At 32.7% G+C, this 27,870-nt stretch overlaps 1 protein-coding gene across 3 annotated transcripts in view; it reads left to right on the forward strand.

The window, feature by feature from the left end:
* Positions 1-3,909: 3,909 nt before the first annotated feature.
* Positions 3,910-27,870, forward strand: part of LOC126881276 (TBC1 domain family member 16) — a 133,851-nt gene continuing 109,890 nt past the window's right edge. Inside the window, exon 1 of one of the 3 annotated variants that reach the window (XM_050645469.1) lies at positions 3,910-4,148. The gene's annotated coding sequence lies outside the window, so the exon portion shown is untranslated. Of the gene's footprint in view, positions 4,149-6,413; positions 6,549-27,870 lie in introns of those variants that run through there. The other 2 variants (XM_050645465.1, XM_050645468.1) reach the window with 2 other exon arrangements.

Here is a 27,870-nt window from a genome sequence, read left to right on the forward strand (position 1 = left end):
AATGGTAAATTTCCAGAGTGCCTAAAGACGGCCATTATTATTCCTCTTCATAAAGGTGGCGACAAATCTAATGCCTGCACCTATAGACCTATTGCCCTACTACCGGTACTCTCCAAAATTATTGAGAGGCTCATAAAAACCCGACTTATGTCCTTTCTCTTTGATAACAATATTTTATCACAAAATCAGTTCGGCTTCTTAACTAATAAATGTACAACTGATGCCATGTTTTCTGTACTTCACGAGGTTTACCAAGCATTTAATCTTTACACTGCCACTGTTTTCTGTGACTATGCCAAAGCTTTTGATTGTGTAAATCACGACATTTTGATTAAAAACTAAATTTCTATGGAATTCCAGGTATTTCTTTGAATTGGTTCAAATCTTACTTAGATAATAGGAAACAATTGGTTAGAGCAAATGATACTGACTCTAGTCTCAAAAACATTGTATGTGGAGTACCACAAGGTTCAGTATTGGGTCCTCTACTTTTCCTTATCTTTATAAATGACATCACTAATTTAAAAATCGATGGAAAAATTTTTCTTTTTGCTGATGATACCAGTATCACTTGGAGCAACTCAACTATTGCAACTCTTCATGCAACTATAACTTCTGATCTTCTTACGATAAAAACCTGGTCTGACTCTAATTTACTCTCCTTTAACGTGGATAAAACGGTAGCATTATCATATAAAGGTGCTCTTCAACCCCTGCTTGTGAATAGCAGCCAGATCTCTACCGTTGATTCTGTAAAATTTCTGGGTATTCTTTTAGACAGCAACCTTAAATGGTCCCTTCATATCGATTTGTTAAGTAAGAAACTCGCCTCAGCCTGCTATGCCATAAGATCTGTTTTGAAGGAACTCAATTTAGCATCTTCTAAAATAACATATTTTTCTTTGTTCGAGTCTCATCTTCGATATGGTCTTCCTTTTTGGGGGTCTAGTACAGCTGCCCAATTTGATGTTATTTTCAAATTACAAAAAAGAGCAATAAGATATCTGTTTGGCCTCAGAAGAACAACCCATTGCAGAAGTTACTTTAAAGATCACGAAATTTTAACCCTTCCATCTTTGTATATTTTAGAAACTGTTTGCTTAATTCGTAAACACATGCATGTTTTTCCAACAAGGCCTCATCATGACTACTCCACCAGAAATTCAACTTTTGATGTCTATTTACCGATCCCGTCTTCTGAGTTAGTAAAGAAATCTATACTATATTCCGCAAAAAAACTATACAACCATCTCCCTTTACAACTTAAATCTGCAACATCCTTTCTCAAGTTCCGTAAAATGACAAAAGCTCATTTATCTAAAAGACCATATTATTCAGTAGAAGAGTTTCTTAATGACTAACTAAGAAATCACAGTAATGTACAAGTAACTAAAGTGTATTTATCTATATTTGTCTAAACTTCTAAATATCTTTGTATAAACTTCTATCTAAACTTATCAGTTCCTTTGTTTGTGTTTTATTATATTATATGTTGTATGTTCAATTTATGTTTTAATAATTTATGTTTTAACTTGTTTATATTTTTCTTATTGACGATTTATCTAATTTCATAAAATTGTATTTGTTATTGTTATGTATATCTTTTTTGTGACTCTAAGTTAAGCTTTGTCCATAAAATTGTATAATTTTCAGTGACAATAAAGCATATTTCTATTCTATTCTATTCTAACCGTAATATGATTAAAGATAGTTTTCCGTCCGTTACCTTTAATAGTTATTTAATCTATTTATTTAATTTATTAAATATATTAATATATTTGATCGGTTGTAGGGTGCAAAGTACCTGCTAAACACTTGTAAAAGTACTTTGGAATACCTATCAAATCAGCTCCAGAAGAAGTTAATAGCATTAAAATTACGCACGTTATGATGAAAATAAGAGAACCCTTTTGAATTTTTTAGGAAAAAGTGAAAAATAAAACATACACCATTTCCACAAAAATTAAAATTTATAGTAATCCTGACTATAATTTCTTTATATTAGCATAAGTAATGATTTCAACAATTTTGACCGGTTTAGAATGCATATTTTTGAAAAAAAGTTATAATTTAAAAAAATCAGAATTTTTAAAATTATCGTAATTTTCATTTTCCTTTGATAATAACTCCAAAAATACTCAATATACGTAAAAAATTATATATATATGTATATATATATATATATATATATATATATATATATATATATATATATATAACCAAATTTTAGTTTTTTTCTGTATTGAATGTTCTACCAGTCTTAATATTTCTGTAGGGTAACAAGTGACCGAGATAAAACGTTTAAAGTTTAAATTTTGCTGCAAGAAACATGTAACCGGGACCATTTAACCTTTTATTTAAAAAAAGTAAAGGGTGTTTAAGATTAAATTCAACGCGGTTTAATAGCCCTTGGAATTAAGTTTCAAAATGGTTTTCAGGTGAACCTGATATCGTAAAAATTAACGGAGTTATTTAAAAAAAAACACAATAACATTTTTTGGAAAAATTTTTAAAAGATAAATTTTGAAAAATGTTTGGAGCATAAATTTTAATGCAACCAAATTATTCGGGGGCTCAGTTGATAGATATTTCTAAGTACTTTGACAAATGTTTAATAAGTTTATGTTAAAAAATGCATAATTTTCCCGTTATTTAAGCTTGAATACTTAGATTTGGTTACTCGCCGAAAAAAATATACATTCAATTACCTATAACTCACTTTTAGTTAACACTAGAAGGTTTTTCTAGTAAGGAGTTTATTTCATTTTTTATTATTTTAAATATAAATTATATATAAATTTTTTGTTAAAACTTACAGTTTTTGAGTTATTTATCAAAAATCGATTAAAAACATGCATTATCTCACGAAAAACTAAAATCTTTGATCTTTAATAACTCAAAAAGTTTTGATTTATTTTAATAACTTTATATCACAAATTTTGCTTATAATTTATCCGTCTATCGAAGTATGGGGTTATTTTTAAGAAAATAATTTTCATCCCCGAGAAGAGGTGGAATCTATCCTCAGGGTAAAAACGCAAGTTGGCAGCATGTCACCTTTGTTCCTTGAGACATCCTCTAACCACTCACCAATTTTCCTGCAAATCGATGGAGGTTCAACGAAATCGGAGGTAATAGTTCATATCCACCTTCAGTGACTGCACTAGTCCGTATCACTATCAGTGACAGTCCGTATCTATCTACACTGTCATAGGCACAACAAATGGTGAGTATCAATTTCATACTCATATGGTTTTTTCAAAGCTTGTCTTAAAAATAATATTTGATGGATAGTATAGTTGACTTTTCTTTGCGAAACCCTCACTGGTATTTGCCTATTATGCTTTCACAATATCCCGACAGTCGATCGTAAAGAATGTAGACCAATATTTTGTAGGTCACGTTTAGCAGGGTAATGCCTCATCTGTAGTTATCACAAACTATTTGGTCTCACTTCTTGTGAATAGGTACAATTATACCTACGTTCGAGTCTTCTGGTAGTTTTATCTGTTTCCAAATCAGTTCTACTAGCCTACTTAGACTACAGATGAGATTTTTTGCGCCATGTTTTAAAAGATCCGAAGGTGTGCCATCTGATCAAGGAGCTTTGTTTTCTTCCAATTTTTGTATTGCTTTGATGAGTTCTTCCTCTGTTGAAATGTTATCTTTTGTAAGTTTGAACAGTTTTGTTTAAATAAAAGCTTTTCGTACACATTTCCTACCTAAAACATACCTTAAACCCCACAGTAGGCCAATTGTCGATAAAAATTATAACAAAAGATAAAGTCTGTTCCGATAATATAATTTTATCAAAAATTCAAGGAGTATATTCATTTACGTGAATTTCGATTATATTTTTTCCCAGTGATTGCTCTGTTTCGCACGACGCCTATGGTAAATTTTCCGATTCGCTATTTGGGTACCTATTTTCGTAGTTATGTTTTTCGGATCTATTATCAATGTTAGGTTACTTCCCAGTGTTATTTGCCTTATCGCCTTTCAATGTAGTATATAAAGTTACTTTTGATACAATAAATGTTTTTTAACTTTTTATTGTGCGGTGAATGTTGTGATGATACGGACATTTTCAGTTACCAATTTTCCGTTCATTGGATACATGAAAAGAGATCAAAGTTCATCACTAACTGGTAAGTGAATTCTGTGATTAATGATCATCAATTTTGGTTTCTTATATAGTTTATTGGCTATTTAAATTTATGTATACTTGGTTTACATTATATTTCATTACAAAACAGGTGTCCTCGCGTACATTATACATACCTAATACCTACTTTACAAAGGTTATGTGAATAGGTATTACAAATTTAATTTAGGTTGGATATTTTCTTTAGTCAATTTTAAATATTTGCATATTTATCTCTCTATATTGTATTCTGAATACTCCATTCTTATAGTAAATCGTGAATATTTTCCGACTTTCATTTTCTCGTTTATAGTTTCTTATTTTTAGTTAGGTAGGTATTAAAGATGTAAGGGTGAATTCATTTTTTTCATGTGCCATCTTCATTGCGAATTCTGGTTGATCATAGTTATTTTATATTTAATCGTATATGCAGCTTCATTAAATGTTCAAATAAAAACTAAAACGAAATTCAAGATGAATAATTCAATATAATTTCTCGCATCCTAATTTCCAGTATTTTATGTCGAAACAATATTTTTAAATCTCTAGCGATAATTGCAACTTCACTCTTCTCTTGAGGACCGTGTTGGTCTAAGCTGTTAGTATCAGAGGGTCTTTGGAAAAGTTCCGGGTCGAAGCTGTCCAATAAGAACAACCAGTTCTAGTTGTCCTGCTGGTGGGTTTCTTGATTTGTGTCGTACCTGGAATGCTTACATGAACTTTTCCATGGAATTCCATGGAATACTTACATGGAATTCCAACACCTTATGGTCTTCGTTTTCTTGTATGAAATGCCCTTTATCATATTAACAATCTGGTCTAGTTTGTCTTCATCCTTTTCCTCTTTCACAGTTCTAACTTTACTGTATCCGTCAGAGGCCTTCGTAGCTGATTCGTATTCGAGCATTTCATGGTCACGAAGACCATCAATAAATGTTTAAACAGCCAACTTTTCCATCATGTGTTCCGGAGCTATTGGATATGCATATCGTACTAACCTGGAAATATCTACGTCATATTATTGAAGAGAGTTTCATCTTTCTTTTGTCTTCGATTTTTAAACCGCGACTGATAGATATACTCCAAATGTTCGTGACCATATTGCATGTTTAGTCTCTTCTTAAGCTGTTCGAAATAATCTGTTTCCTCTACGGCTATGTTCTGAGGCATATCCAAAGCATCTAACCATTTATCTAAAAGGCAACGGAAATAGCGGTAAACTGAGGAATAAGCAAAGCCTAAATAAATTTAAAAATATAGGAGAGATAGAATTTCATTAGAAACATGGCAATAAAAGAAATAAAAGGTACAGTCGAACCTCGATAATTCGGATTAATCGGGACCGCGGCCGATCCGGGTTATCGAAAATCCGGGTTAGCCGGAGAATATGGTAAAAATTAATAAAATACGGTATACTTACAGATAAACTCCGTTATAATTGAAATAACATGAAATATATATGCACAGTACACATCTAAATTACTAGACACAAACCTAAGCAAACGGAAGCGAACAATACAAGACTGTACTACACACAATACAGTCACAATCGGAACGATGTTATGTTATTTAAGAACAGTGAAGACTACGACCATTGTTTAAAAAATATTTTTTAAATAGTCTTTTAGTCTTTTTTAAACAATGCTAAAACAGTTTGATTGAAATAAATAATATTCCTTTATTACACCTACAGGTGCCTGTTGTTTCCGATAATTCAAAACAATCAACGCTCTGCCGCCGTGTGCCATGAGTCATTTTTACTATCGTATAGTTCAAATTACACAAATACACATTATCTCTCAACTATTATATTTCATACATTTTTATTTTGAATTGTTGAAATGTTTGTCTGATGAAAATCGGTCCAGGTTGGCCTGACTTTCGGGTTATCGGGGGGCCGACTTATCGGGGTTCCACTGTATAGGAAAAAAGAAGACTGTAAAATATATCATATTCTGTGACGTTCAAGATAATCTAACTAAAAAATCATTATCTTTATTTATATAAAATATTACTTTTTCTTTATACATACTACCTACCTATAAACAAATATTCCTTAAAAGTATTTGTCTACACGCGAAGTTCGATTATATTTTTTTATCCCAGTGATTGTTCTTTTTCACAACACGCCTATGGTAAATTTTCCGATTCGCTATTTGGGTACCTATTTTCATATTTACATTTTTCGGATCTATTATCAATGTTAGGTTATTTTACTTCCCAGTGTTGTTTGCCGTATCGCCCAGTGTAGTATATAAAGTTACTATATACTATTAATTTGATACAATAATTATTTGTAAACTTTTTATTGTGTCGGTGAATGTTGTGATGATACAGACATATTCAGTTACCCATTTTCCGTTTATTGAATACATGAAAATAGATCAAAGTTCATCACTAACCAGTAAGTGAATTGTGTGATTAATGATCATCAATTTTGCTTTCTTATATAGTTTATTAGCTATTTGAATCTATGTATACCTAGTCTACATATATATTTCATTACAAAACAGGTGTCCTCGCGTAAATTATACATAGGTTTACAAAAGTTATGTGAATCTTGCAAATTTAATTTGGTTGTAAATTTGCTTTAGCAACTTAAATATTTTCATATTTATCTCTCTATACCTTATTCAAAATACTTCATTCTTATAGTACATATAGACATATTTATATCGTAAATATTTTCCGACATTAATTTTTTCGTTTATAGTTTCTTATTTTTGTTTACTACCTACTGTAACTGTCTAGTCTAGTGGTTGATCTCGCTTGGACAATCCTGGAATGTATCTCTTCATTACTCCCTGCTTATGATATTATTTGGACTCTCAAGGATTTGAAGGTTTCAGTTGATTTTATAGTTCCCTTTTGAATTTGTCAGCTTTATGGTTTTTCTTCTCCAAGTAAGTGGGTGCTCGGATTTTGTTTTTAATTGTAAGGCCCCACTTATTCTCTTCCAGTTTTCTTAGCATGTATGTAGTCTATATCACTCTCGTCTTCAGCTTGAATGGCTTGGTCGTCAGCGAAGTGTATGGTAGGTATACAATCGACTCCAATCATTTTCGATTGGGATTGCAGCACTTCTTTCTCCAGACCGAAAGCGCCTGATTCAAATATTATTGGTGTATTGCCTCATATATTGGAATGTAGGCTCTATTCAGCAGCCTTGCTTTAGACCATTCATCATGATCATCATACAGCCTTCTGCATTAAAAGATAAACACAGGCCTTCTCTAATTTCTTCCAGTCCTGTCGGTCTTGAGCATCCTGCACTTGTTGCTGCTTTACACCCGTGCTAATAGGAATTTCGCTATGTGATTACTATGAGATCTACTATTCCACTATGAAGAAGGATCGGTTAACTCTCACCGGTCCCGCTTTTCACTTTTTGCCAGACCTCGCTCATCCTTCTCGGCTGCCCGAGTATTGATAATTATGTTCGTTAAATATATTTTATTTATTTAATGACACTGACAATCAACAAACTAAACTAACCTAAGTAGGTACATAGTCATATAAATCTAAATATATATGGGTACATAATTCGCAAATATTTTACGTGTATCCCTACTTTTTCTGTCTTTACACGGCAAATTACGTGTAGTAAAATTCACACTGGTATGGATATGTAAACATTACTAGAATGTCATTCTACTTGAAAATGTCATCATTAATTTAAAGAGATGGGTTTTGAATGTTCTTGGATAACTGTTATTTTTATAATTGCAATTATTAATTCAGTTAATAAATGTGATAATTTTTTCACTAACTATGTATTCAGTGATTGTAATAATTTATTTGTACAACAAAGACTAATACTCAATCAAGAAAAGAGGAAAAGTGTTAAAATGATTTTTTAATAATATATTGTTATGGAACGCTTACAATTTTGAACATCTTTAACAACAAAATACTTGGATCACAGAATATATTATCCTGATGTATTCTCTGCTTGGATCTTCCACAAATAATACACAATAAATAACTTTTTATTAAGTTCACGTCTTAAATCAATTATTTATCAAATACACTATATATCAATAATATTTAATCAATAACTAAACATATTCCCGATGCAATGTCAAATATTTAAAATTGTCACTGATTGTCAGTGTCTGACTGACAATATATGCTGACAATATTATATTCGGCTGAGTGCGTTGTAAGACAAAGATAGATTTGGAAAATATTACCACGGCATTGTGTTCATTTTTTTCGAATCCTGAAAAAACCAATAAATATTTTTGAAAAATTTAAACGCAGAATGAAAGACTAAATTATTACCGAGGGCAGAAAGTCCCTTAGAATAAATAAAAAGTTTATTTTGAATGATATATTTGAAATTAAAAATCACTCTAAATTTTCTCTTAGTTTTTCACCCCTGTAACTTATTAAAATAAACATTATAGAAGTTCTCAGGGACTTTCGGCCCTCGCTAATAACGTAATCTTTCATTCTGCGTTAAAATTTTTCAAAAATACTTATTAGTTTTCTCATGATTCGAAAAAAATGAATCCCCATTTGAATAGCATTGCAGCCGAAAATACGTACCGATCCTCTTAACTAAAACTATAATATTCCTACAAGTATAATATCCATCGTTGCGTTCCATTTCAGAATGTGATAACGTAAACTACACTCGTCGCAAAAAGTATTGCATAAATGTATAAAGTCTAGAAGTTTTGATTAGTAGATATCTCCTAAATTTTTTTGGAAATGCTAAGGAATGAAACGTGGGAATATTTAATAGTGGTTTATTCCAATAAAATGAAAAATCAAAGACTAACTGGCAAAAAAATAACAATAATATTCAACAAAAATGAAATATACAAATATATTATTATGAAATAAGAAATTCCAAGGCCAAATTGAACATTGGCTCTAATGACGTCCCTTATTCTCTGTGGAAGGCTTCTTATCAGAGACCGTATGTACTCCAAATCCAAATTTTCCCATTCTTCCTTTAAAGCATTTCCCAGTTCATCAAGGTTAAGTAGAGCGACTATACGGGCTCTTATGCGTCTTTCTAGATAGTTTCAAACATGCTTAATTAGGTCTAGGTCTGGGCTAACTGATGGCCAATCGAGAACTTGGATACCAACCTCTTGAAAATATTGCATTGTTATTCTAGCAACGTGCGGGCGAGCGTTGTCTTCATAAGTACGAAATTATCCCCAATAATTATGCGTGTTATTGAAAAATTAAGCAGACATAGTGCACATATCAAATTCACGAACACAAATGTTCAAAATAAATATTCTCTCTTATCAACGGATTGATTAACTTTTTTTGTTGGCGAAAACACGCTTCAACTTAAATATTATGGGTTTGTAGACCGGTAAAGGAGACCATAGACAAGTATTAGGTGTAACATTCTGCTAAAAATTAAAAATTACTTTTGAACTTTTTTTCTGTTAGGTACTAGGTACAGCGCGTGTCCCTCCCCCAGTTCTCTTCCTGGAAGAAGCAATACAACACCGTTTGATTTTGTGGCAGTTTATTCCCGTCTTTGTAGTCTTGCAAACAACATCGACAGTCCTGCAGAATAGGACAATCTCGGTATAGTTAATCAAATCACATACGAGTACTTAAGCGTTTGTCCACTCCGTGCCCAACCATTTGGCTTTCTTTGTAATATACGTTGTTTTTGGCCCGGCGGCACACACGAGCGGCCACGTCTACATAGCATTGGCTTTGCCAACCTGGCAGTGCCAAGGGCCAACCGCGGCATAGTCTGAACGCGCCTTTAGTCGGTCAAAACTTAGGTTTAATTGGCATCACAATATAGTCAATCTAATACTGGTTAAAGCTTCTATTGGAGCAAAATCGTAGTAAAGTACATCTTAAAAAAATGTTTAAGGCAAATATAATCCACACTCCAATTACTCTATCCATATCGCACCTCCTCTCAAAGAGTGTCATAAGTCAAAAAGCAAAGTCTCGAGAAAACGACGTTTAAAGTTTGTCCTACAACATTTTCGGGTTTAATAATTCAAAAACTATTAAAATTAGAATAATAACTACAGTGCGTCCATAAAGTAACGCATAAATTCATTATTTCGTAAACCGGCGATTTTGAGGAAAAATCCCGAAACAAGTCGATTTTTATTTTTAAATTACAATTTTTTGGCATATATATCATACTAGTGACGTCATCCATCTGGGCGTGATGACGTAATCGATGATTTTTTTAAGAGTGAATAGGGGTCATGTGATAACTCATTTGAAAGGGTATTCAATTCTCTATTCAATAATATAAACATTAACATAATTATTTATACAGGGTGTCTCAAATTAATTTTTTTTAATTAAATTAATTGACAAAAAGATGAATGTATGTAATTTATTTAATTCTTAATACATTTTACTGCTGCCAGAAAACAGAAAAAAAAATAGTTGAAAAATATACATTGATTTTAACTTAAACGAATATGTTTAAACTGACATGAGGCAGGTGGGTGGCAGTTTTAACATTAAATTTAAGTAAAAAAGAATATTTATTTGTCAAATAAACATTTTTTTCCATTTTTCGGACAAGAGGAAAACGTATTTTGAATAAAATAAATTACATTATATTCTTCTTTTTGTCTCAAATAATTTAATTTAAATTTTTTTTAAACACCCTGTATAAATAATTATGTTAATGTTTATATTTTTGAATAGAGAATTGAATACCCTTTCAAATGAGCTATCTCATATATTTCATATATACAGGGTGTCCAGAAACTCTACCGACAAACGAAGACAGGAGATTCCTCAGATAATTTTATGACAATTTAACCCAATTCACCTAGTCCGAAAATGCTTCCTAAGGGAGCTAGAGCTCTTTGAAGATGGCGCCATGTAATTAGTTTTTCTTAAATACCTCCAGAACGCTTCTATTTAGAAAAACAAAAATTTGTATACATATTTACTTTCCTGAAATGAATCGATTCCATCCATCGCGAATTTCTAGTACCGGTCATAGGCGTACGTTTTGGGTAGGGCAACGGTTATTTTATCGCTTAACTTTTTTGTCTTCAACTTTTAAGCATTTTTGATACTGGATTATTAAATTGTGAGGTATTCTAGTACTAAAAGGTACTCTTACTTTAAGTCGATAGGATACACCGTTTTCTAGAAAAAATCAATTTGAAAGTTTTTAGTTTTGGGAATTTGAAAAAAAAAGTTAAAATTAAAAAAAAACCGATGCATTTTACCAACTTAAAGCAAGAGTAACTTTTAGTACTCGAATATCTCATAATTGAATAATCTAGTGTCAAAAATACTTAAAAATTAAAGACAATAAAGGTATGCTATAAAATAACTGTTGACCTACTCAAAACGGACGCCTATGACCGGTACTAGAAATTCGCCATTAATGAAATCGATTAATCTCTGGAATATAAATAAATGTACCAGTTTTCATCTTTCTAAATAGTTTTTTTTGTATCTTTTTTTTAATTCAAGGAACGAAAAATTTTCAAATCGATTTTTCTAGCAAACGGTGTATCCTATCGACTTAAACTAAGAGTACCTTTTAATACTAGAATAACTCACAATTAAATAATTCAGAGTCAAAAATGCTTAAAAATTAAAGACAAAAAAGTTAGGCGATAAAATAACCGTTGCCCTACCCAAAACGGACGCCTATGAGTTGTACTAGAAATTCGCAATGGATGGAATCGATTCATTTCTGGAAAGTAAATATGTATACCAATTTTCGTTTTTCTAAATAGAAGCGTTCTGGAGGTATTTAAGAAAAACTAATTACATGACGCCATCTTCAAAGAGATCTAGCTCCCTTAGGAAGCATTTTCGGACTAGGTGAATTGGGTTAAATTATCTTAAAATTATCTGAGGAATCTCCTGTCTTCGTTTGTCGGTAGAGTTTCTGGACACCCTGTATATAAGCCAAAAAATCGTAATTTAAAAATAAAAATCGACCTGTTTCGAGATTTTTCCTCATAGTCGCCGGTTTACAAAATAATGAATTTTTGCGTTACTTTAGGGACGCACTGTATTTTAGTCAGTTACAATGGTTTTTGAAGCTCTATAAAAATAGCGTATTAACCCGCGAGTAGTCGCGCGGTGAGATAGAATCTCAATTGTTATCCTTTTTCGCGATAACTTGATGAAAAATTTTGCAATTTTGAAAAAATTTCGTAAGTGCCTCGAGGAAGGGTGTAGTAATGCGTATGAATTTTTTTTCTTCTTCTTCTTCTTTTTGTGGAATTTATGGCTTTGGGGAGAGCCAATTAGCTTTAACCCGCGAGTAGTCGCACCGTTAGATAGAATCTCACATTTCATCCTTTTTCGTAATACAGCAAAAACCTGTCAGTAACGGCCACTAAAAATGAAATAACTATTGGCCGATATAGAAAGGTGGCCGCCATTGCCAGTTTTTGTAATCTACATATAATTGGTTTGGGAAATTTTTAAACTGGCCGTTAGGACAGGTGACCGATGTTGGCAGGTGGCCGTTAACACAGGTTTTACTGTACAGTAAAATTTGTCAGCAACGGCCACTAAAAATGAAAGAACTATTGGCCGATATAGAAAGGTGGACGGTATTGCCAGTTTTTGTAGTCTACATATAATTGGTTTGGGAAATTTTTAAACTGGCCGTAGGACAGGTGGCCGATGTTGGCAGGTGGCCGTTAACATAGGTTTTTTTAATAAAATTGTTAGAAATATATATTTTCAATATTAAAAGTAGGTAAAAATAGTACAAAATAAAAATTTGTTTTAAATTCGTATTTTGATATATGATCACACGCAACTATCGACGTTACAGAAGTGAGCGCGACTACTCCCGGGTTAAGTAGGTAGGTATATTAAAAATATACAAATATTTTTTTTGAGTTGTGACACTATACAGATAAAATAACGAAAAATTTACGAAATATTATTTATCAAAAGTGACACTTGCAGTACAGAATATATAATCATTATTACATAGTTTCGTACGGATCTTCGAGAGAACCACACGTATCTATTTACATCGGCCGGTGATATCGAGTGCTTAATAGTCAACAGATTTGTATTAAAACTTGTTAAATTATTTCTATAAAAAACAAACTGAAATAGTGGTAGTGTAGGGACACACAATGAGTGTCAATTCGGGGTGGAAAGACCCCCCCCACTCATCCTCCAATCGATTCTACAGAACCGCAAGATATTAATATGCAAGCTACGGATTCAGGTATATTCAATACACAGGGAAATCAAAACGTAAGTACACCAATTTCTTCAAATATCGAGCAAACTAATCCTTTGAAAGACGGAAACACCTCCCAATTACAACCCCAAAGGGAGAAACAGGTATTTAAGTATGAATCAAACGATCAAGGACCTTACCATTTATATGTTGAAAATAATCAAACGAACTTTTCGGGTAGGCTAAATTCATTAAAAGTCGGGGATTTAATTTTATCAAATTTTCCTGAACTTGACAATAAAATTTTAAGTATAGATACAATAGGTCGCAATAGAATTCGAATAAAAATGAAGGACCCAAAAAATGCTAATTATCTTGTCAGTAACAAAAACGCTAAAGTATTTATCGACAACAATTTAGATATTTATGTTCCTAAATTTATTATTGTCAGGCAAGGAGTAATAAGAGATATTGCGACGGAATTTTCTGAAGAGTATCTCAAAAATAAAATTAAATCTTATGATAATCATCTGCCTTTCGAGGTTTTAAATGTTAAGAGAATAAATCGTAAGGTTACAAAAGATGAAATGACAGAATTTGTGCCAACCAAATCGTGTGTTGTCAGTTTCAAAACACAAATATTACCCAAATATGTAATTATCAATAAAGTTATTAAAGAGGTAGAGACATACAAACAAAAAGTATTGCTTTGCTTCAATTGTTTGCGTTACGGGCACCTGGGGGGGCACTGTAAGTCTCATCCCCGCTGTTTCAAATGCAATAAGGATCATAATTCAAAAGAGTGTACGGAAGAAGAAATATCACCAAAATGTTTCAGTTGCATGGGAGATCATTTCACTATTAATTTGAAAGATTGCCCGGAGTTTCACCGACAAAAATTAATCAAAGAAACTATGTCATCAACAAATTTAAATTATCATGATGCTAATAAACAAATCCCTAGAAACACCTACGCTTCTATTACTGCAAATCGTTCAAATAACACTAGCAACATCCCAAATAAAAACATGACCTTTCAAAATATGTCCATCCCACCTCCAACCCGTTTTGAGCTTCTACCCTCATGTTCAACTCGACCTCCTCCAAACTATAACATCTTCGGAGAAAGCCCTTCACACCACACACAAACATACAGTAAAGTTCATCATAAACAATCAACTGGTACGTTTCACAAACCAGTTAAAAGGCTGAGGCCAAATAGCCCAGACCCCATAGAAATAGCACATCGAGATATTGTTTCCCAACCTAGGACTCTAGGGCCAGATTCTAATATTTTAACCAATAACAGTTACGTTAAGAATTTAAACACCTCAGATTTTTCAACTCATCATTCAGGGTTAGGCTCAGAAAATGTCAAAATTATTTTAGAATTAGTGGCAAACATTATCTCAACAATTAGGAGAACCAATAATTATGATATTTCAAAAACGGAACTAGAATATATAATTAGTAAACAATTAAATATAGACTCATCAGAAAACACATTAAATTCGCAGATACAATACAAAAAATAAATATAATTCAATGGAACTGCCGATCAGCAGTTTCAAATAAAGAGAACTTGGAATTCCTTCTTCACGAGTATGATGCTGCCCTTGCAGTGTTATCTGAAACTTGGTTCAAACAAGGAAAGTATTATAACTTTAAAAATTACAATGTTAGTCGTCAGGATCGCCCAGACGGATTTGGAGGGGTAGCAATATTAATTAAAGCAAACATTTTATATAAAGAAATAATAATAAATACTAAAGTCAATTTTTCTCATAAATGCATTGCTCTTAAGCTTTTACCTAATAAAAAAACAATTCATATAGTTTCATTATATATTGAGCCAAGAAAGAAGATAGCGCTGCAAGAGTGGACTGAATTTTTTGATAATGTACCAAAACCTTTTGTAATAGCAGGTGATTTTAATGCCCACCATGTTTCTTGGGGTTGCGATTTTAATGACACATATGGGAATATTTTATCTGATGCAATAAATCAATGTAACCTTGTTTATCTAAACAGCGGATCTCCAACATTAGTTCCTTTAAGTTGTAAAAGCGCAATCGACTTAACTCTATGCTCTCACGATATTGTACAATTTTTTACATGGACCACAATTGAGGACCCACATGGATCAAATCACCTACCCATATTAATTACACTCGATGTGGAAGATGATCATCAAGTAGCTGTATCCTCGGAGCACAACAGATGGCAGTTAAAAAATGCAAACTGGAATCTATATGTAGCTATTCTTGAATCCAGAGATATAGCTCAAAATTATGATGAATTCCTTTCTATGATTAATGAAGCTGCAGAAATCTCCATCCCAAGAAAAGTCTCTAGTCAGACTAAGCACCGTAATCACTGTCCGAAGCCTTGGTGGAACGAAACTTGTAACAACGCTGCTCATCAAAGAAAAATAGCTTTCATCAAATATAAGAGAACTCCAAATCGTGAAAATTTAATAGAATTCAAAAAAATGGACGCTTTTGCCAAACGCACTTTCAAACTCACAAAAAGGCAAAAATGGATTGAGTACTGTGAAAGTTTAAACCATCATACACCAATTTCACAAATTTGGAAAAAGGTAAACTCATATAAAAATCGGAAAGTCCAAAATAGACTACCAATAGACCCAAATGCGAATTGGATAGAAGAATTTCACATAAAAATTTCACCGCCATGGGTACCAACCAACCAAGTTGCATATGATCCCCAAATTTCGTCAGTACCAAGGAACATGACCAATCTAAGCGATAGTTTTTTTATGTGGGAACTGGAACGATGTATGAAACATACCAACAATAGCTCTCCTGGTATAGACAATATTTCATATTCCATGCTTTATAATTTGCCAATGAATCAGAAAAAATATCTTTTAAGTATATATAATGCAATATGGACAGGACAAACAACAATCCCTGAAAGCTGGAAGGAGTATATTATCATCCCAATAAAAAAATATGATAAACCGGATTCCATTCCAACTTCTTATAGACCCATATCATTAGCTTCATGTGTAATGAAAACCTTTGAGAGGCTTATCAAAAATCGTCTTGAGCAATGGTTAGAGAAAGAACATATTCTGCCTGACACACAATATGGTTTCAGAAAATCTAGGTCAGCATTGGAGGCATTAACAGTAATAGTAACAGACACTTTAGCTGGATTTTCTAGTAACTTTATGACTATGGCAGGTTTCAACGATATTACAGGAGCATTTGATAACGTTAACCTAAATGTTCTAACGAACAAACTGATTTCAATTGGATTTCATAAACAATTAGCGAACTTTATAACTTCCCTGTACACCAACAGAAAAATTCATTTAAAAATAAATCAAGAAATCACCAAACCTAGAATCACGAACCTTGGACTCCCCCAAGGCAGCATTTTAAGTCCACTTTTGTTTATATTATATACAATGGATGCCAGTGTTAAACTCAAAAATATACGAACAATACAATTTGTAGATGATATTGTTTTTTATTGTACCAGGAAAAACTTTGAAACATGTGAATATGAACTGAACAAAACCTATGACATCTTTAATGAGTGGCTGAATGAAAATAATTTTACACTCTCTGAACAAAAAACAGAGGTGTGTGTATTTAGCCGAAAACGAAACATTGAGCAGGATCATGTAAAACTGGGACCTTATAATTTCCAAATAAAAAATGTAGTGAAATACTTAGGATTATATCTAGATCGGAAACTGCTATGGAAAGACTGTATACATCAAATAACTAAAAAGTCTGAGAATGCTATTAACATACTGAGAGCTTTCTGTTATACCAAATGGGGAGCTGACCCAAATATTGCTTGTTGTTTTATAGAACTATGATAAGATCAATCCTGGATTATGGTAGCCATTTGTATGGATCAGCGGCACAAACGCATTTAGATAAAATAGAAAACCAAAAAAACAAAAGCTTGAGAATATGTCTTGGATATCTCAAGTCAACTCCAATAAATATTATGGAAGCAGAAGCCGTAGAACCACCATTACAACTGAGAAGGCAACTAATTAGTAACAAGTTCATCACGAAAGCATTTTCCAAATCCACAAGTTATATAACACTTATCCATGAACTTTCAGTTTCAGTACTCACTCAGTCGTATTGGCTAAAAAAGAAAACTCCACTTATCTGTGAAAGTTACACCACTCTTTCTCAATACAGGTTGTCACTATACACATCAAAAATCCAACCAATATTTTCAGAACGTCCACATATTCTGTTTTCTAAACAAATCAAGACATTTCAGATCGACAAACACCACTTTCTCGAAACGGTTAATCAACGATGGCCCGACTACAACCAGATTTACACCGATGGATCAAAACAAATTCGTACAGGCGCCACTTTTTACGATCACACCACAAAATATCACGAAGAGATCAGATTACCAGATGAGGCAACGATATATACAGCAGAAATGTTTGCAATAAGTGAAGCTCTAAAGTATATACTTAGGACTGATAGATCGAAAAGTATTATATTTACAGATAGCAAAAGTGTCGTGGAGAGACTAAAGAATATAGGTGCGTCGAAGAACTTAAATCATCTAGAAGTAGAAATATTACAGACCAATTACGAAATACGTAGCTCACAACGAAAGGTGATAATAGTTTGGATAAAAGGACATTCGGGTATTCAAGGAAATGAAATTGCCGATAAGTTTGCAAAGGCTGCGTCAGACTTAGACAGAGAGTGTATTAATCAGCGTATTCCTTATACCGATTTAAATTCCATACTTAAAATTCAGCTCAAAACCAAATGGCAAGAATTGTATAACAGCAAACAAACAGGACTAAATTACAAATCATGTCAAGTCCAGATCCCGAGGCTAAGATGGTTCCACAACCAAAACAACAGAAACTTTATTATTACCATTAACCGAATAAGAGCAAATCATGCAATGTCACCAACTTATAAATTTAAAATTGGTTTAATTGATGATTCTTCATGTTTATGTGGTGAACTGGGAGACTTAACTCATATTATACTCGGGTGTTCATTAAATAGTGCAAGCACTGATAAATTCTATAATGAAATAGTTAATAACAACATTTTTTTACCCATAAATTTAAATTGTATAATTTTCAATACGAATAATAATATATTGTATTTCTTATATAATCACACCAAGAGGTGCAAAATGAAATTGTAAATTACTAACCACATCTTTGTTAGCAATTCTGCAACTAATTATATTTTGTACGTGTGCACCGAAAAAATATAAAAAAAAAATATAAAAAAAAATTAAAAAAAAAAAAAATAATAATAATAAAAAAAAAAACAAAAAAAAAACAATAGTAAAAAAGAATATAAAGAAAAAAAAAGCAAAATAAATTATACATATAAAAAGATAAGTAAAAATTAAATTATAAAGAAAACAAAAGAAAAATTTGCACACATTAATCTTACCTTACTAATATTTTGAGCATTGTAATCGTGAGGAAGGATGAGTTTTAAATTAAAAAAAAAAAATAAAAAACAAAAAGAATTGTTATAGTTAAAGAAAAAATTGTCTGGCTAATTGGTCCCTACCAAAGCCATCAAATTAATTAAAAAAAAAATAATCATTATTACTATTTGGTTAACAGACTTATACTTTTTAATGATGTAATTTTAAATACAAATACAAGTAGCAACATTAAACACAAAATACTGCAAAAAGAAAGATAAATAAGTGATAAATTTGTCACTTTTCTTGAGCACATACGCAGATTGTTTTGAATAAACTAATCACATATACTGCCTTAACTCGACAAAGACGCTTTATACACATCTTAGATGGACAAATGCTTTGCAAAAGTCGATATGTGACACTGTTTGTGTTCGGTGCGTCGTTGATTTTGGATAATCGTATAATGACACTAGTGTCATCTAACGATAAATACTTGACCCATAGACGTGACACTTTTTGAGATAGGAGTTTATAGTTTTTTAAACTATTGGTGCAATAAAACCGATTTTAAAATTTTGTGAGTTATGACACTCTTTGAGCCGAGGTGCGATATATTCTGTGCATAAAATCGACCTAATAATAGTCGCAGAAAAAGAAAAATGACACAGGACAATAGCTTTAGATATTGAGAAAGCAGTAGATATTTTTTTCATATTTGTTCACAAAACTACTTATATATTTACATATATTATTTAAAATCAAAATATTGTGTTATTTGGTAGTTAGCATTAATAGTTATTTATGTATTAAGAGCGAAAAGTGATACTTTATTGCTTGAGAGTAAGAGTTAACGCTCGACGCGTAGCGGATAGCGGTAATTACTCGAAAGCAATAATGTCACTTTGCGCTTGTAATACATACAACATTTTTTCTACAATCACTTAATAAAATGAAATTATTTTTAAATCATTAACTTTATTGTAACTATTTTATATCTGTCATTATAATGTCATAACATTAACTTTTATATCTTTCAGTTTGAATGTTCAGTGTGTTTGTATTGTATGGTTGTACGGTTACTACGGACGACGAGCGTAAAATCAAACTTTACGCGCTAGAGCGATAAAGTGACGATACTCAGTAAACGTAAACTTTTCGTTGCCATTGACAAACGAAAAAGTCGTCTTTATCAAGTGATTGTAGAAAAACATTTTTTATGAAATAATAAATTAATTTTTTTTATTCTCGCCGATATTTATATTTACATAATTTTAAAAAGTTGTACAATGGTTATAATATTAATTATTCATTTTTACGTGAAAAAGAGCTAATTGTCTTTTCTACATGTTTTGTTTGTGAATATAGGTTAAATACAGTTGGTGATAAGATATAGCCTTGCCTTACCAACAAATGTTTATAATTAACTATTTCTTTTGCTGTTTTTCATTTTAGTTGAACTGTTGCTTGAGGGGGTTATTCAGTAGCTTGGTAATTATTCTGTTTGTAACGTTATTATCCTGTTTTCGAAAGTCTTCATATTTTATATTGTTACCTTAAAGAAGTTTTCGCATGTACTCGGTCCCAGCCCTAGAGTATAAGGTGCCCATCTGCAAAACTAGCATAGGCGTCCTTCAGTTTTTGTAAATTAGTATTTTGTATACCACTAGCAGAAAAAAAGCTCATTTTGGCGCCCACTTGTAATAGACAATACAGCGTGTGTCCTGTTATAAATATCTAGGTGCTTCGATAACAGACGATACTGATCAAACAAAAGAGATTAAATGCAGAATAGAAATTGCTAGATCAGTATTTAATAGAATGCGCAAACTCTTTTGCAATCGTGATATCAACATAAATTTACGAATACGAATGCTGCGGTGTTATGTCTTTTCCACCCTGTTATATGGAGTTAAGGCTTGGACACTAAAATAGTCAACCATAAAAACATCGAAGCATTCGAGATGTGGTACTATAGGCGCCTTCTCAAAATATCATGGATGTACCGCGTCACTAACACGCAAGTACTCCAAACTTTAGACAAAAGATGCAAAATTATAGATGAGATAAAAACTAGAAAGATGGAATACTTGGGGCACATTATGAGGGGTGAAAAGTACGAACTTTTAAGAAATATCATGCAGGGCAAAAGAAGTGTGGGAAAAAGAAAAATATCGTGGCTTCGCAATCTACGTGAATGGTTCGATTGACCTTCTTAGGCGCGCTACTAACAAAGTCGCAGTGGCCATGGTGATTTCCAATCTGCACTAGGAGTGGCCAGAGCCTATTTTACTTCAAAACAGTGCGAGGCACTACACAATCTTCGGGCCCCGAAATATAATTTAATAATAACTATAACTTTTTTAAATGTTCTAATTATTTAATAGAAATATAGTTGCACCAGAAATTAAAATTTTTATTAAAATGAATAAAATTTTTCTACAATCACTTGATAAAGAAGACTTTCTTGCTTGTCAATGGCAACGAAAAGTTGACGTTTACTGAGTACCGTCACTTCATCGCTCTAGCGCGTTAAAGTTTGAAAAACGCGCGTCGTCCGTAGCAACCATACCACCATACAATACAAACAAATTGAACATTCATACTCATAAACGCTCGTAGTCCGTAGCAACCATAGATTCATGCAATACAAACAAATTGAATACTCAAACTCATAAAGTTAATGATTTAATAGTATATTATGCAACGAGCATTTAATGATGGTCATTATGAAGCGAGTATGAGGGATACGAAAATCAGCTGCTTAGCGGCGAGTTTCGTATAGAGTAAGAGCTTCATAATGATAATTAAATGCGGTGTATACACGATTTTTTCTATGATCATTCACAACAAAAAATATATTCAAATTTATTAATTTTGTAACGCAAACAAATTAAGTAGTTTGTCAGTTTGACAGTTTGTTTACATATTGATAACTGTCAAAGCGTATGTATTCGATTCGCCATTGGTCACTGCGCGTGTGCCACCTTCATCGCGAATGCCATATCGCGATTCTATTGGTTCAAAATCTGTATCATAATGAAGTTCATTATGATACAGGTAGTGAAATCATAATTATTGATATATTATAGAATAGAAAAAAATAGTTTCATTTTATTAAGTGATTGTAGAAAAAATGTTGTATGTACATATTACAAGCAAAAAGTGACATTATTGCTTTCGAGTAATTACCGCTATCCGCTACGCGTCGAGCGGTAACTATTACTCTCAAGCAATAATGTATCACTTTTAGCTCTTAATACATAAATAACTGCTATATTTAAACAATTAAACAATTATAATTCTTATTGTTATCATTCATTTATTAGTCCTGTCGCCAGGGGGGGGGGGGTACAACGGCCTTCTTAATTCAGATGGACTTACCCAAGTTTTTTATGTATTTTGGCCCGTAGAACACGAATTTTTTTGGTAACAGTTGATCCGGATGTCGATAAGATTGTTATAAACAAAGAAGTTGAGGAATTACATAACAGCGATTTCTCGCAAATCAAAACATTTTTTTGTATTTTTTGGGTCATTCTAACCAAAAAATGTTCCTACAAGTTTTTTCGTAGGATGCATAGTTTTCGAGATAAAAGCGGTTGAACTTTCAAAAAATCGAAAAATTGCAATTTTTGAACCCGAATAACCTTTGAATAAAAAATAAAATAGCAATTCTGCTTACCGCCTTTAAAAGTTTGAGTCAAATTATATCTGTTTTGAATATTTGCATTGCTAAAAATTTATTTTTTGATTGTTAAAAAAATCTCTAAACACATAGTGTTTCCCGTGCCTAATACATGCGTTTTAATGCATGCTACGTAGAAATAGCCCCGCTTGCACTTTTACCTCTTCTACCTACTCGTTCGATTTTAAATGAGAAATCATTGAAAACATCACTCAAGCACTAGGTGTTTATAGCTTTTTTTAACAATAAAATAATAAATTTTTAGCAATACAAATAATTGAAACCGATATAATTTGACTTGAACTTTCAAATGCGGTAAGCAGAATTGCTATTTTATTTTTTAATCAAAAGTTATTCGGGTTCAAAAATTGCAATTTTTCGATTTTTTGAAAGTTCAACCGCGTTTATCTCGAAAACTATGCATTCTACGAAAAAATTTGTAGGAACATTTTTTGGTTAGAATGACCCAAAAAATACAAAAAACTGTTTTGTTTTGCGAGAAATCGCTGTTATGTGATTCCTCAACTTCTTGGTTTATAACAATCTTATCGACATCCGGATCAACTGTTACCCAAAAAATTCGTGTTCTACACGTCAAAATACATAAAAAAACTTGGGTAAGTCCATCTGAATACAAGAGGCCGTTGTACCCCCCCTGGCGACAGGACTATATCATTTCCTGTTCGTAAAATCGTTTATTGAAATGTTATAGGGGTATCCAATATATCAATCAACGGTAAAAGGAAAGAATTTTGAAAATTTATTTTGTTGTTGTAATAACATTTTTTTGTGCTCTTTGCCCGAGGCAGGTGCCTCACGGGCCTAGTGGTAAAATAGGCCCTGGGAGTAGCACGTGAAGAAGAAGGCTATAATTTCCGTAGTAACATTATATGAACAAGTAGAGAAAGCCTTAAAGCACAGCAAAAAAATATGAACCTAATGTCTTGCTGAAAAACTTTAACCCTAAAGTTGGCAAAATAGTCGTTGGCAGTACTTTAGGACAATTTGATTGGGAATAAGAAATTATGGAGGCGATCGGGTCATACAGTTCTATTAGAAATAAACAGTGTTTTTTATAAGCATTTATCGACAATCAGAATTGAATATTCTATAAGTAAATTTGATAACAAGTACAACTTATTGTATAAACTATAATATTGTACAATAATATGGTGTTATGAGGTACATCACCCAGCGGTTTCACCTCAGTTTCAGCGAAGATCTATGGGCCATAATCTTCGCAATCTTCTGTTGTTTAGTTGCTGCTGTAGTGGTAATATTAACTGGTAGTAATATTAAATAGTCGAGATTTTTGACCTACAAGCCAATTAATTTCTTTCATTTACAGTTCAATTTGTTTCTTCTTCTTTAAAATGTGTTGTTTTCCGTTTAATTTGGAACCAAGATGAAGTCACAGGTATTTGACGATATTCTGTTGGCATATGTTGACTTGATTAAGGCTAATATTTGGGCATTGGTCTTTCCTCAGTGTGAAAGTTATACGTATTGACTTAGTTTCATTAGCTTTTATCTTCCATTTCTTTAACCACTGTCCGATTTGGTCTAGGTGTTCTTGAAGTTTTAATACTGCAACTGTTGACTGTTGAATCTTCTGCAATTCCAAATATTGCTGTGTCATCAGCGAAAGTTCCTATGGTGGTTTGTGAAGAGGTAGGTAAATCTGATGTGTACAGTACATGAAGTGGTGGACCCAGTATACTACCTTATGGGACTCTTGACTGAATTTGGTTAAGGTTTGATAGTTCAACGTCAACTTTAGCTTCAAATTCTCTTTGATTTAGATATGATTTCAATAAGTCGAAGTATTTGTTGGGTAGAGATTTTTTAATTTTATAAAGTAATCCTGAAATCCAGAAAGGCTGCGGTGTAATACTGTTTATTGTCCAAAGCTCTATTAATTACGTTTAATATGCGATGACATCGTTGCACTGTGGAATGAGCTTGTGGAAATCCAAATTGGTGTTCTGGGATCCAGTTTTGGAATTCTAGGACGCTTATAATTATTTACTTTTAAGTAATAACTTTTCAAGAAGTTTTGATATGACTAGCAGTAGACTTATAGGGCGTTATGATGAAACAACTGTTAAAGCATTGTATACAGTCCTAAATAAATAGTGTGATAATTCTTCCAGTTAGCACATTTTTCTTCCAATTACCGCTTCCAGCTGATTGTCCTGAAAAAGTTATCAGAAACCAGACTATGTCCTCAAAAACAAACTATTGGAAAATTTCAAAAAATTGCATAATCTCATAGACTCAGTTTGTAACAAGTTATTAATATTTGAAATGAAAATGAGACAATAAACAACATTTTCTATGAAAACAAAAAAGTAACGTCAACTTGATACTTTTATCGTAAATACCATATGATTTGTTTATAAATTAATTTTATCAACTGTTGGAAGTAGTTGAAATTAGATTATATTATAATATCTGTATAATCAATTTGTTTACCATTTTCCATTTTAAAAATACATTGTGTTTTCTGTTACATGTAAATGAATTGATCACGTCAATTTGTTTTAGGGAAATCAAGCTGAATCATTCTCGAATGATTATGAAATTTTATTTCTGTACATTTATATTATACAGTAGACTCGCGATTATCCGAGTCTAGGTTATCCGAGCCCCTCGGTAAACCGAGGCAAAAGTCATAACTGGTGAGTTACAACTTTCAACCTTGGCGCAACATCGTCGCCTCAAAAAGAGGAATGAAGCTTATGCAAAAATCAATCAGACTTTTTTAAACAGTAATATTGATAAAGCAAATGTTTTTATCTTTTATAGACAGTGCTGTATCAGTTTTGTCATTAAAATGTCCACAGTTATGGTCATTTATGTGTTTTTCTATCAATATAACCAAGCTCAGTGTTAACCGAGTTTTTCCGTATCCGAGGTAGTCATGGTCCCAATTACCTCGGATAATCGCGAGTCTACTGTATATCTTCTTCTTCATGTGCCTCATCCTTTAAGGACATTAGCTATCACCATGGCCCATTTTACTCTGTCTGCAGCGGTTCTGAATAGATCTATTTTCAATTTCTTTGCAACACGAAAATGCAGCAGCTGCATTATACTCTGGTTAAATCGGAGAGTGCAGGAAGAGTCTATACCGGTTTCGGAGGTCTTTTCCCCCTCATCAGTAGTCCCATATCCTCTTCTCTCGGATTTCTCTAGGTATCACACTTTGGGCCTTTCCGAATTGCAAAGAAAGAAATGACACGGATGAACTAGAGCCATCTACCGAAAAACAAAGTAAGATGTCAATCGAAGTAGCACAGAAAACGACAATAAATATTGTTCCCATACCACCAGATTGACAACAGGTGGAATACTTTCTTTGGTTACACCTTCTGAGATTTTCAAAATATATAAATCATACAGGATGCCGAGGAAATTAAGATGAGAGAATTTTAAATAATTCACAACTTATCTGCTCAGTGTGGTAAAAGTTCCAACAAGAAAGATTCCTTAATATTCCTACAAAAGAGTATATGAATTAAAAATGTATAAACATTTTCAATTTCTTTGCAACACGAAAATGTAGCATCTGCATAATACTCTGGTTAAATCGGAGAGTGCAGGAAGAGTCTATACCGGTTTCGGAATTCTTTTCCTCCTCATCAGTAGTTCCATATCGTTTTCTCTCCGTTTTCTCCAGGTATCACACTTTGGGCCTTTCCGAATTGCAAAGAAAGAAATGTCACGGATGAACTAGAACCATCTACTGAAAAACAAAGTAAGTTGTCAATCGAAGTAGCACAGAAAACGACATTAAATATCGTTCCCATACCACCAGATTGACAACAGGTGGAATACTTTCTTTGGATACACCTCCTGAGATTTTCAAAATTTATAAATCAAACAGGATACCGAGGAAATTAAGATGAGAGAATTTTAAATAATTCACAACTCATCTGCTCAGCGTGGTAAAAGTTCCAACAAGAAAGATTCCTTAATATTCCTACAAAAGAGTAAATGAATTAAAAATGTATAAACATTTTCAATTTCTTTGCAACACGAAAATACAGCAGCTGCATAATACTCTGGTTAAATCGGAGAGTACAGGAAGAGTCTATACCGGTTTCGGAGGTCTTTTCCCCTCATCAGTAGTACCACGCTGAGCAGATGAGTTGTGAATTATTTAAAATTCTCTCATCTTAATTTCCTCGGCATTATGTTTGATTTATAAATTTTGAAAATCTCAGAGGTGTAACCAAAGAACTTCCACCTGTTATCAGTCTGGTGGTATGGGAACGATATTATTTGTCTTTTTCTGTGCTACTTCGATTGACAACTTACTTTGTTTTTCGGTATATGGCTCTAGTTCATCCGTTACATTTCTTTCTTTGCAATTCGGAAAGGCCCAAAGTGTAATACCTGGAGAAATCGGGGAGAACAGGACATGGGACTACTGATGAGGGGGAAAAGACCTCCGAAACCGGTATAGACTCTTCCTGTACTCTCCGATTTAACCAGAGTATTATGCAGCTGCTGCATTTTCGTTTTGCAAAGAAGTTGAGAATGTTTATACATTTTTAATTCATTTACTCTTTTGTTTGAGTATTAAGGAATCTTTCTTGTTGGAGCTTTACCACGCTGATTAGATGAGTTGTGATCCTCGGCATCCTGTTTGATTTATAAATTTTGAAAATCTCAGGAGGTGTAACCAAAGAAAGTATTGGAAAGTATGGGAACGATATTTATTGTCGTTTTCTGTGCTACTTCGATTGACAACTTACTTAGATTTATTGTTGTTTTTCCACTCCACTGCTTTAAATTTTTCAACCAGGATGTGTATCGTCTCCCCGGTCCTCTTTTTTCTTCCACTTTCTCTTGTATAATTAATCGCATCAACTCATATTTTTCATTTCTTAGTATGTGACCAACGTAGCTCATTTTTCTTTCCTTCATAGTGTTGAGTATCTCTTTTTATTTTTTCATCTTTCTTAAGATTTCCCTGTTTGTTAGGTGTTGTATTTTCCACATTCTTCGATAACACCACATCTTGAAGTTGGCTAGTGTTTTTTCAGTGGCGTTCCGTAATTGCCCAGTCTTCAACTCCATATAAAAGAACTAGAACTAGAGAATACTCTAGATCTAAGTTCTATTCCCAGTTTTTCATTGTATAATACATCTTGAAAATTCCCAGTTTTCATCTTATTGAAAGAGCTTCTGGTCATCTCAATGCGTCATTTTGTTTCGAGGCTGCGGTCCCATTGTTCATTTAGCTCACATCCCAAATAATTGTATCTGGGTATTAAGCTTTTCTTTTAACGTAGATTGTTTCATCTTCAATCTTGTTCTTAGTGACATTTGTTTTTTGTGTTCAGAGCCATTTCATACCTCCCGCAGTACTGCTTAGTGCGATCAAACAAAATTTGCCCTTCTCTGCTGTCCGCAAGGAGTATTACTACTGTTCCGTTAATTGATATGCCTTCATTGATGTCTTCTAGT

Source organism: Diabrotica virgifera, chromosome 3 (assembly GCF_917563875.1).
Source record: "Diabrotica virgifera virgifera chromosome 3, PGI_DIABVI_V3a".
Classification (NCBI taxonomy): domain Eukaryota; kingdom Metazoa; phylum Arthropoda; class Insecta; order Coleoptera; family Chrysomelidae; genus Diabrotica; species Diabrotica virgifera.